A 12,487-nucleotide genomic window follows, 5' to 3' on the forward strand; every position below is an offset into this window, starting at 1 on the left:
CGGGGGGGGGAAAGGGCAGGGAGATGGGGGGGGAAAGGGCAGGGAGGTGGGGGGGGAAAGGGCAGGGAGGTGGGGGGGGAAAGGGCAGGGAGGTGGGGGGGGGAAAGGGCAGGGAGGTGGGGGGGGAAAGGGCAGGGAGGTGGGGGGGGGAAAGGGCAGGGAGGTGGGGGGGAAAAGGGCAGGGAGGTGGGGGGGGGAAAGGGCAGGGAGGTGGGGGGGGAAAAGGGCAGGGAGGTGGGGGGGGAAAGGGCAGGGAGGTGGGGGGGGGAAAGGGCAGGGAGGTGGGGGGGGAAAAGGGCAGGGAGGTGGGGGGGGGAAAGGGCAGGGAGGTGGGGGGGGAAAAGGGCAGGGAGGTGGGGGGGGAAAGGGCAGGGAGGTGGGGGGGGGAAAGGGCAGGGAGGTGGGGGGGGGGAAAGGGCAGGGAGGTGGGGGGGGGGGAAAGGGCAGGGAGGTGGGGGGGGGGAAAGGGCAGGGAGGTGGGGGGGGGGGGAAGGGCAGGGAGGTGGGGGGGGAAAGGGCAGGGAGGTGGGGGGGGGAAAGGGCAGGGAGGTGGGGGGGGGAAAGGGCAGGGAGGTGGGGGGGGGAAAGGGCAGGGAGGTGGGGGGGGAAAGGGCAGGGAGGTGGGGGGGGGAAAGGGCAGGGAGGTGGGGGGGGGGGGAAAGGGCAGGGAGGTGGGGGGGGGGAAAGGGCAGGGAGGTGGGGGGGGGGGGGGAAAGGGCAGGGAGGTGGGGGGGGGAAAGGGCAGGGAGGTGGGGGGGGGGGAAAGGGCAGGGAGGTGGGGGGGGGAAAGGGCAGGGAGGTGGGGGGGGGAAAGGGCAGGGAGGTGGGGGGGGAAAGGGCAGGGAGGTGGGGGGGGGGGAAAGGGCAGGGAGGTGGGGGGGGGGAAAGGGCAGGGAGGTGGGGGGGGAAAGGGCAGGGAGGTGGGGGGGGAAAGGGCAGGGAGGTGGGGGGGGGGGGGAAAGGGCAGGGAGGTGGGGGGGGGAAAGGGCAGGGAGGTGGGGGGGGGGGGAAAGGGCAGGGAGGTGGGGGGGAAAGGGCAGGGAGGTGGGGGGGGGAAAGGGCAGGGAGGTGGGGGGGGAAAGGGCAGGGAGGTGGGGGGGGGAAAGGGCAGGGAGGTGGGGGGGGGAAAGGGCAGGGAGGTGCGGGGGGGGGGGGGGGGAAAGGGCAGAGAGGTGCGGGGGGGGGAAAGGGCAGGGAGGTGCGGGGGGGGCAAAGGGCAGGGAGGTGCGGGGGGGGGCAAAGGGCAGGGAGGTGCGGGGGGGGGCAAAGGGCAGGGAGGTGCAGGGGGGCAAAGGGCAGGGAGTGGGGGGGGGAAAGGGCAGGGAGTGGGGGGGGAAGGCAGGGAGGGGGGGGAAGGGCAGGGAGGGGGGGGAAGGGCAGGGAGGGGGGGGGGAAAGGGCAGGGAGTGGGGGGGGAAAGGGCAGGGAGTGGGGGGGGGAAAGGGCAGGGAGTGGGGGGGGAAAGGGCAGGGAGTGGGGGGGGGAAGGGCAGGGAGTGGGGGGGGAAAGGGCAGGGAGTGGGGGGGGAAGGGCAGGGAGTGGGGGGGGAAGGGCAGGGATGGGGGGGAAGGGCAGGGATGGGGGGGGAAGGGCAGGGAGTGGGGGGGGGGAAAGGGCAGGGAGTGGGGGGGGAAAGGGCAGGGAGTGGGGGGGGGGAAAGGGCAGGGAGTGGGGGGGGGAAAGGGCAGGGAGTGGGGGGGGGAAAGGGCAGGGAGTGGGGGGGGAAGGGCAGGGAGCGGGGGGGGAAAGGGCAGGGAGTGGGGGGGGGAAGGGCAGGGAGTGGGGGGGGGAAGGGCAGGGATGGGGGGGAAGGGCAGGGAGGGGGGGGGAAAGGGCAGGGAGTGGGGGGGGGGGAAAGGGCAGGGAGTGGGGGGGGGGAAAGGGCAGGGAGTGGGGGGGGGAAAGGGCAGGGAGTGGGGGGGGGAAAGGGCAGGGAGTGGGGGGGGGAAAGGGCAGGGAGTGGGGGGGGGAAGGGCAGGGAGTGGGGGGGGGAAAGGGCAGGGAGTGGGGGGGGGAAGGGCAGGGATGGGGGTGAAGGGCAGGGAGGGGGGGGGGAAGGGCAGGGAGTGGGGGGGGGAAAGGGCAGGGAGTGGGGGGGGGAAGGCAGGGAGGGGGGGGGAAGGGCAGGGAGGGGGGGGGGAAGGGCAGGGAGGGGGGGGGGGAAGGGCAGGGAGGGGGGGGGGGGGAAGGGCAGGGAGTGGGGGGGGGAAAGGGCAGGGAGTGGGGGGGGGAAAGGGCAGGGAGTGGGGGGGGGAAAGGGCAGGGAGTGGGGGGGAAGGGCAGGGAGTGGGGGGGGAAAGGGCAGGGAGGTGGGGGGGAAAGGGCAGGGAGTGGGGGGGGGAAGGGCAGGGATGGGGGTGAAGGGCAGGGAGGGGGGGGGGAAGGGCAGGGAGGGGGGGCGAAGGGCAGGGAGGTGCAGGGGGGCAAAGGGCAGGGGGGCGAAGGGCAGGGGGGGGGAAAGGCAGGGGGGGGAAGGGCAGGGGGGGGAAGGGCAGGGAGGGGGGGGGAAGGGCAGGGAGGGGGGGCAAAGGGCAGGGAGGTGCTGGGGGGCAAAGGGCAGGGGGGGCAAAGGGCTGGGGGGGGAAAAGGGCTGGGGGGACGAAGGGCAGGGGGGGCGAAGTGCAGGGAGGTGCGGGGGGGGCGAAGGGCAGGGAGGTGCGCGGGAGGGAAGGGCAGGGTGGTGCGGGGGAGGGGAGGGCAGGGAGGTGCGGGGGGGGAAGGGCAGGGAGGTGCGGGGGGGAAGGGCAGGGAGGGGGGGAGGAGGGGGAAGGGGAGGTGGGGAAGGGCAGGGAGGGGGGGAAGGGCAGGGAGGGGGGGGAGGGGGGGAAGGGCAGGGAGGGGGGGAGGGCAGGGAGGGGGGGGGAAGGGCAGGGAGGTGCAGGGGGGCGGGGGAGGTTAGGGAGGTGCGAGGGAGGGCAAAGGGCAGTGCGATGGGCAGGGAGGTGCGGGCGGGGGGGCGGCACAAAGGCAGGGCCGGGGGGGGCACAAAGGCAGGGCCGGGGGGTTGTGCAAAGGCAGGGCCGTGGGGGGTGGGCAAAGGCAGGGCCAGGGGGGGGGCAAAGGCAGGGCCGGGGGCGAGTCAGGGACGCGTGGAAGAACCCATTCCCCTGCGTTTCCTCACCTTGCACCCGGCCGTGCTCCTCCTCCATCTCGGGCTCCTCAGCAGTGTCCGTGACCCCCGGCGAGGCTGAGACGCTCCGGTGAGGAGGTGCTGTGCCCCGCCGTTAAACATGCCCTTCATGGGAGAGGCGGAGAGAGCCGGAGGAGCGCTCTCGGGGATGGGGAGCTGGGGGAGCAGCCTGTGTGAAGTGAGAGCCGCAGAGAGCGTGCTCTGTGGGGGGGGGATTTGGAGTGGGAGAGGTGTGTGGGGAGGGAGAGCGCCGGGGTAGGGTGAGAGCCGGGGGAAGGGAGCGGCCTGTGGGAGGTGAGAGCCGGGTGACGTGAGAGCCGGGGAAGGGTGAGAGCCGGGGGGAGGTGAGAGCTGGGGAAGGGTGAGAGTCGGGGGAAGGGAGCGGCCTGTGGGAGGTGAGAGCCGGGGGGAGGTGAGAGCCGGGGAAGGGTGAGAGCCGGGGGAGAGTGAGAGCCAGGGAAAGGGAGCGGCCTGTGGGAGGTGAGAGCCGGGGGGGGAGGTGAGAGCCGGGGAAGGGTGAGAGCCGGGGGAAGGGAGCGGCCTGTGGGAGGAGAGAGCAGGTGAGAGCGTGCTCTGGGGGGCCAATGAGAGCCGTGGGGGGGCAGGACATGGGGGGCAGGACACAGGGGGGGGGCAGGACACAGGGGGGGGGCAGGACACAGGGGGGGGGCAGGACACAGGGTGGGGGGCAGGACACAGGGGGGGGCAGGACACAGGGGGGAGGCAGGACACAGGGGGGGGGGCAGACACACCGGCCAATGAGAGCCGTGGGAGGGCGGGCGGATCCACGGACCAATCAAATGGTCTCCAGACACTCACATCCAAGATTTTCAAAATTATATATATAGATAAAGGGCAGATGGCACAATCACCATTGTGAGTGTGTATATATATATATATATATATATATATATATATATATATATATATATATATATATATATATATATATATATATATATATATATATATATATATATATATATATAAATAAATATACCGGTAATATGTGTGTGTGTGTTGGGATTTGAGCTTGCTGGGAATGTGTGTGTTATCTTAAGTATGAAAGAAAGCCAAATGTCAGGTAGTCTGATGTTTTACAACAGATAGGAAAACGGCCGTAAAATTCTATGAAGCGGAATTCTTAAGCCCCTCTGTTTGTTAGAGGGATAGCTGGGCGGAGAAGCTATCCTTGTAGAACAGAGCTGTCCTATAAGAAAGAACTGAAGGGCCAACCTTTTAAGCCGTTACATCACCGAAGGAACCTAGGGGCTAATGTGGGAGCATGCAGGGCCAGTAGGCAGGCATCAATAATAATTAGTGCCACTCTGCTTCACCCATCTTTTCCCTTCTCCCTCTGTTTTGCACTTGTTCTTCGCCTCGTATCCTTCTTGGTCACACCCTGCCAGCCAGTGAGCAGCACACAGAGATAAGCAACACTAGGGAGATACTTACATCAGCGTGCCAACCCGTAACACTACTGCACTTTCACAGAGGTAACCAGTTGTCTGCTGCAAAATGAGGCAAAAAATGTGTGCCACAGTGTAATCTCAGCATATTTCTTGTCCTCAACCTATAACTTCCCTGAATTTTTTTTTTTTGGGTGGGAGTTTTCTGGGGGGAGGAAGCAAACTAGAGATGTGCAAATGTCTTCAAATTTGCTTCTCAACATTTTTAGTTGTTTACTCTAGAATTGTATGTTTTCGCAAACTTTTTACAAAAATACACCTTGCGGAAATGGCTGTATAGGGGCCACATAACCTTGCACCGGGTGACATAACCTTGCACCGGGTGACATAACCTTGCACCGGGTGACATAACCTTGAACACTGATTTAAAAAATAATAATAATAACCTTTATTTTACGTGTTTTACTGTTGAAACAAACATATGGGGAGGGAAAATACAGAGAAGAAAAAAAAGGAAAGATTGGGGGTGGGGTAAGAGGCAGGGGGGAACAATTAACAAAAAGGGGAGGGGAGAAAGGAAAGGAGAATCAGGCCACAAGTGGACATTTGGCTGGGCGAGTGAGCCACATCCCATATAAATCTAAGCCTCTTGTCTGTGAAAACTCAGATATCCAAGGACCCCATACATTTCTTAATGTGGCCATAGTATCATATAAACATGCTGTCAGTTTTTCCATGCACATGGTTTACCAAATGCTATTCTTATTTTGCGCCAGGGTCGGAACGGCGCGCGCTGACTTTTAATCTTTGGCAAAAAAATGTAGGTTTTTTCCCTCCTGAATTTTAGCGCAATAGGAAAACATTCTGCCTGGTTCGCAAACTTCTGCCTGAAAAATAGCTCTTCTCTTCTAGCAACGCATCTTCTAATCGGAAGGATGCAGCGATACTTACGCATGTTATAATAAGAGGGGAGCACACAGTAGCAGGAGCTGGCAGGAGGCAGCGAGCGCCCCCCCCCCATTCTGAACCTGGAATCCTGTTACGCTGCACACTGAGGTTTTCCCTGACGTGCTGCACTTGTGACAAGAGGAGGCAAAGTAGAAATTGTAGGATAAAGGCGTTTATCAGCAGCTACCCTCTGCGACTTACCCTGTCCTGTCCATTTACTGTCTGCATACTGATTCACCCTCTTATCTCTCCCTCTATGTATTCCTGTCTCTCTCACGGCCTATTATACTTCCCCTCTCATGCAAATAAATGTATAAATAAAGATAACCCTTTCTGAGATCCCTGCTCTCTCTCTCGCTCAATATTTCAATATGTACCAGGCTCTACCAAGATGAAAGCGGTGCAGCCAATTAAAATGGAAAATGGCCTGCGTATATGTTTTCAATGTATCCATATAGTCAATCCCATCTGTGTAATTGTCCCCATGTATTTCTGGATTGTTTCTCTGTCTCTTAACCCTGTTACTGCCAGAGAGGGCAGCACACTGCAATACTTGGTGATCTATTTATCAGGCCAGCTTTAAATTGACACTAACACAGGCCATGTTTATCCGACTTCGCTTTAATATTAATATATTGCGCCTATTTTGCTAAGAGAAGAGCCATATGTTATTTGGAGGTTGTCAATGCACATGTAATAATGGGATGTATCAAATTCCCCATCTGTGTTGTTACCGCCTTTCATTCGCAATCTGCGTGTGAGGCATCGACGTGTTCGCGCGGGAAGGTGCACTTCTGCCCATACTGAGGATGCAGTGGCCATCTTGATTACTGGCAAACCTGGATATCACTTCCACCCACTCTGAGGATACAGCGGAGCATCTTGGCTACAGGCAACCCACCTATAAATAGGCTGGACTTCCTACAGGAAGCCCCCCGGCCAGGTTCATGTGGGTCGCCTGTCAGTCTCCAGCATGTGCCAAATTTCTTGCTTCCTGCATTGACTTCTGCCGTGTTCCTGACCATCCTTTGCCTTCCACCTATATTTGACCTCTGCCTGTTACCCCGACTACATTATCCCTCAATCAGGACTCTATCCCTCGGCTTTGGTCAGTCAGTCTTTATCCTACCTTAGCCCTGTGGGTCCGCTTCCTGTCTTGAGACGAGCACGTCTCACTGTGAATTATAAGACGCTTGATGAAGAACTGTACTGTATATATCCAAAGATGACCTAAGCGCATAAGGAAAGAAGAAGATAAAACCCACAAATGGTGTAGTATCTTTGGGTAAATCAATGACCGGTGGATCAGGATAAGTATTCAACTCACAGATTTGACACTTTACTGTAAGCCTTTTTCAAAGAAGAGGATTCCAATCTGATACAGCTAAGTCTTTCTGTGCATCTTCTCAGGTCGTACCTCAAACGGAGAAATGGGACATAGTATAGATCTAGTATATCATTTACTACTCAAAAGTAAAATAGCACTCACAATTTTGTGGGGAAAACAAGCATTTCCTGGGAACAAAGCCCAGCTCGGCATAAACAGCAGTGCACCAGCATGGACGGTTCTCCACGCCAACTCCTCATGTCTTCGCGACTTCGCCTTCAGTCTGTGACATCACCAGAAAATACGTCTCGGGCATGGATCTCAGCTGTTCTCACCGTCCGTGCACTCCCTGATGTTCCTGGACAGTCCATGGAATTAAACCTACGCGTTTTACTATGACAGCTTCCTCAGGGGTAAGAACAGACTTCTATATATATCACCAGAGTGATCTAATGTACCAGCACAGCAGTTGAAAAAAAGTGGTCATTTATTGGTCCAGAATGCAGTCAAAGTGGGTCATGCAGCAGGACAATGATTCTAAACATACAAGCAGATCTACAAAAGAATGGCTGCAGAACAAGAAATTCTGCGATTTTGAATGGCCTAGTCAAAACCTACCGGAGACTCTCAAAGCCGCCCCCAGTCTAAATTCTTTCAAAACTAAAGCTGTCTCACATTTTAATCTGGTCTGTAACAGTTACATACACCTATAACAACATATTTTATCTTTAACTGTGCATGCAAAGTCTTTATCCCTAACGTATAACCCTGTTAACCTAATGTAACCATCATGATAATGTTATGAGGTATTATGTATTTTAATCCAATTGGTGCTTAAAGGTTTAAGGAGCTACAGCTTGAAGTTAAAAATACAATATATATTGGGTTTATGACAAGCCCAGGCTTGTTCCAGGTTGTGCTTGGCTTCAAAGAGAGCTTAATTGGGGGTGCCTATCCTGTATGAGCCACTAAAGGTGCCAGATGGGTTGCATGTGCTGATATAGCCTTGAAATAAGGGCAGCAGATGTGGGAATAAAATATGGCCCCTGTGACAAGTTAATAAACATGATAACAAAAAGACCTGTCTGGCGCCAAGGATGACGCTCGCAGATTAACCGCACAGGGAGAATCCTTCCGGTAATTCTTATCCGTCTGTCAGATGAATGTGAGGCTCCAGATTTGTCTTTTTCCAAGTTCCATCGAACATATAGAGGAAAGGAATACAAAACAGGGCACTAATAGTGCATTATCTTTGATATACATGTCCAGTGTTCACTGGTCAATGTTGAATAGTAATAAGCTGAACACTTCAGTATAAGATGAATAGTAATAAGCTGAACACTTCAGTATTAAATTAATACATCCTCAATGAATGTCATTTAATGGGTTAGTAAAACACTAAAATATTGTGATATGAATGCTGCCAAATGAGCTGTAGATTGCATATCGAGCTCCAAACAACCCTAATGGGACCAACTCTCCGGCAAGAGTAAAATTGGAATCCTACTTACACTTAGCCCCTAGGACCTGTGCCGTGTAAGTAGGACCCTTCAAAACTGGGATCTCCCGGCTGTATCTTCCTTCCGAAGCGGCGTTCTCATCACGTCTACCATGGTTTAGTTGCACGCCTGGGAATAGCACTCTCCCCGCACGGCTGCAGATGCTGACGTCACCACCTTCAGGATTCAGCAACGGAGTCCCTTAGAGTCCAAAAAGAAACCCTACGCATTTCAAGAACTGTCTCTTCGTCAGGGGTATTGCAGCTTGTCTGGGTTTACTGCCTTAGGCTACGGCCTCGCTGCCTGTGCTGCACGCGCGCCTGCGAGGCTGGCGGCGTGTGCAGCCGAGTTCCACGGTCTGCAGTGAGCTGCATGGGGGAAGACAGGGCTGGGGGGGTGACGAGCGCGGCCATGATGTCACCGGCAATTTAGCCCTCATTGGCTGAACCACTGGGGGCGTGGCCTAGCGCTCCGTCGCTAGGTCTGAACTCAATTTTCATGTATCCCTGAAAAACTGTCGGCTCAGCGCGGCGGCCACCCCTCGCAGCGGGCCCGGACCCATTGAGGGGCGGCTCTTGTCCCTGCAGCGCCCGACATAGCAAGCGCTGCAGCAGCCAGCGGGGACCAAGACATATATACCCACACTTCTAATTAAAGGGATGTATGCCTGATTGTGTTCATTGAAATGTCCACTTAGTTATGAGTCCTCATAAGATCATAATACCTCCAACAGGAAATCAGAATGCTTCATACAATTAATGCACAACTTAATTACACCTTCATAATAAGCTTCCTCAAAATAAACATTGTAATGTTAATAAATATAAAACACATTGTTACAAATGTTAAGCACTTGCTCATGTGCACCTAATAATGAATAATCTATATTGTATAAACAATCAATTTTTTCTTATCTTTATACTATTATTCAAATTGATGTAGCACTATTTTGTAATGTTGTGACTGTTGTAAACAAATACATTGTATTGAATTCATTGATCCTTAATCCTAATTTAGATTTAACTTAGATGTATGTTGAAAGCCTGATAATTAAATTCAATGTTACTCGTACTACCCCAATGGATATACCTCACATTTGATGGTTATAAACACAACCTAATTTTATTCTACTGGTATTTTATTTACTCAATTGATCAGAGTTAATAGTCATTTTACAGCAACCTTCAAAGGCATTCTCTAGATGGTTCTGCAAGGTTCAGGGGGCGTGGTTAAAAATGTATGAAACCAAGAGTGACCTTATTAAATATGAGATTTATCATGTGATGTCCTCTGCTGAACATACTCAAAATTACACGTTTGTATCCGTGGAACCGAGTTGCACATAATGATTATAGATACGTCAGGTCTAGCAGGTACTAAGAGACAGATATTAATATTTCTCTTAATTTTAGTGAGTGCCTGAATATATTGATGTGTCTCCCATGTGTGTAAGTATTACAGAAGTAAAGTTATGAGTATATGTAGATATTGCAGGCTTTAGATAAATATCATTTGGTGGGAGTTTTTTCACTGTGTCGTAAAACTGTCAATCTCACAGCTAATTTTCGACAGGGGCGGGGTTTAGGCTGTGTTCAATGGAAAATTGGTTTTAAAAGTCTGAGCAAATATTATGAAGATCAGATGTCTACAGAGGTGTATTTGAGACCAGATACAGGATATTTAATCGTCTCTTACCAGTGACCTCTGGGGAAAAATCTATGGCATTTGGTAATGTATAGGTTTTATTTTAAGAAGCTGTTCTGCATTTTATTGTAACTGTATGTTTTTTTGTAATACCCTTTCTGTAACCTAAGCACTGTATTTTTATATATATTAAAACATTTAATAAGTAAGCTTTGGGCTCTGAATGAACTATTGCACACTCTGGGGAGAGTATCAAAGTGTTCGGGCACATTTGGCTACAATCAATTTTGGTGTGTTAAAGTGCATAGTTTTTTCTATAATAATATTAATATTAATTTTACATCTTATATTATTTGCATACCCCCAGGTAGTGACAGTGGATAGATGTGATTTGCAATAGTGGTAAGAGTTAATGTTAACTCACTGGTTCCTTGCGGAGGAGAAAGTTGGGCTGGCTAGAGTAGCTGTGCGTATTAACCCTGGTTGCTGCATTTTGTTAAAAGCACACACCTCATTGCATTGAAATTGGTTGCTACCATCAGCAATCATCAGTCCTGACATTTCATTCATGTGCCCCTTTTATATACTGTAATTTCAACTAGATTTATGGCAAAATTGTTGAAATTCGGAGCAGTGTGTATTTACGCGATGATTTGGCAAAAATACAAAATGTAAGAAGAAAACATGAAAAGTGTTGCGAAGCAAATTTGAGGACCTTCCCCATCTTTAGCTCACACGCTAGACCGGAGGTATAATAATTCAGCACCGGAACAGCTGGGTGGGCAGGAGAATTGGCTGTGAGGGCATCAACCTGCTTCTCCAGTTCCCCTTGAAGGCCCAGCACATGCTGTTCCATTGTGCTTTCAAGCCCTGTTCCTCTCCATGCCTTTATGTGCTCTAGTCTTGATCTTGTACTTTTCTGTATTATGCAGAATCCAGCCGTGTTGCACTACTCAATGATTCCTTCCCTGTCTCACTCCAGCCCTGCTTCAGCCTTCTTCAATGCCATTCGGCTACGTACGTTTGCTTCAGCCCAGTTGCTGCTCCCCCATTCCAGCCCCAGGCTTGTTCTTTCTGCCCTGCGCATACTACAGCTGTTGGCATCGCAGACAATCTGAGCTGCCTCACTAAGGCCGTGCGTATAGTGACGGCGACGCGAATTTGCCCGAAAACAAACGCATTGTCGCCGCCGCCGCGTGCGCTTATAGTGCACGCAACGGCGACAAGCGACGGAGTGACGTCGCGAAAACCCGCCGCCGGCAAAATGAAATTTTTCAAGGGCCGTCGCGTCACGTGAAGGCCCTTGAACTAATCAAAGGAGGAGGAGGAGGAGGCCAGGGCGGCAAAAGGGTAAGTACTTATTGGCAGGAAAATTGTAAAACCGGCCCGGGTCAGGTCCATGTTGATAACATCGAAAGCTAAACCAACCCATAAAAAATACGCTCTAGAACAATGGCTGTAACCAAAATGCCAGCTGCCGCTTAGCCGCCACTCACGTCGTCGCAGAGACATCTCACTACCAGCCATTTTGCCACTACGGTAAGCCCCTAACCTTAACCCTTACCCTAAAAATCCCTAATCTTAATGCTGCCCCTTACCCTAAAAACCTAAACCCTTATCCTAACCCTTTAATCCTAAACACTTTATCCTAATCCCCTACCCTAAAAACCTATCCCCTTACCCTAAAACCCCTATCCTTAACCCCCTACCCTAACCGCTAAACCCCCTTAAGTTAACTTACCTTATTGGTGAAACGGCCAGCGGCTGAGTGTCTAGCGGTGGAGCGGCTGCAGTGAAGGCTCCCGGGTTTCTTGCGGCAGAGCGGCCACGGCGAAGGCTCCTGGGATTCTAGCGGTGGCCACGGCGAAGGCGCCCGGGTTTCTAGCGGATGCGGTGCAGGCTCCCGGGTTTTTAGTGGTGGCGCAGCGAAGGCTCCCGAGTTTCTAGCGGCCGCGGTTAAGGCTCCCGGGTTTCTAGCGGCCGCGGTGAAGGCTCCCGGGTTTCTAGCAGCCACGGTGAAGGCTCCCGGGTTTCTAGCGGCCGCGGTTAAGGCTCCCGGGTTTCTAGCGGCCGCGGTGAAGGCTCCCAGGTTTCTAGCGGCCGCGGTTAAGGCTCCCGGGTTTCTAGCGGCCGCGGTGAAGGCTCCCTTGGTGACATGGCTCTGACCATATGACTGATTCTTTGAGAAATATGCACATAGATATTTGTTTCTACTTTTGCCACCTAATGTTGGAATGTATTTATTGTATTTATTGTAATACGATGAAGGTGCCTACAAGTTACACACCGGAAGGGGCCCCCATACTTCCTCCCCAGCAAACAATTTTCCGAATAGTTAAATAAAGAATTGTAAGCCAGCCTCCTCCTCCTTTGCAGTGTGATCTGCAGGTCTCAAAGCAAACACATTAAATCCGTAGACAACTATGCGCCTGGAAATATTAAAACCATCATAGCTGCAACCTGAATGTTTTAAATATTTTGGGGTTAACTGGCAATAGCTTAAAAGCTGAATCAGTACTCAGTTTGGACAG

This window comes from Ascaphus truei, chromosome 10 (genome assembly GCF_040206685.1).
Source record: "Ascaphus truei isolate aAscTru1 chromosome 10, aAscTru1.hap1, whole genome shotgun sequence".
Classification (NCBI taxonomy): Eukaryota; Metazoa; Chordata; class Amphibia; order Anura; family Ascaphidae; genus Ascaphus; species Ascaphus truei.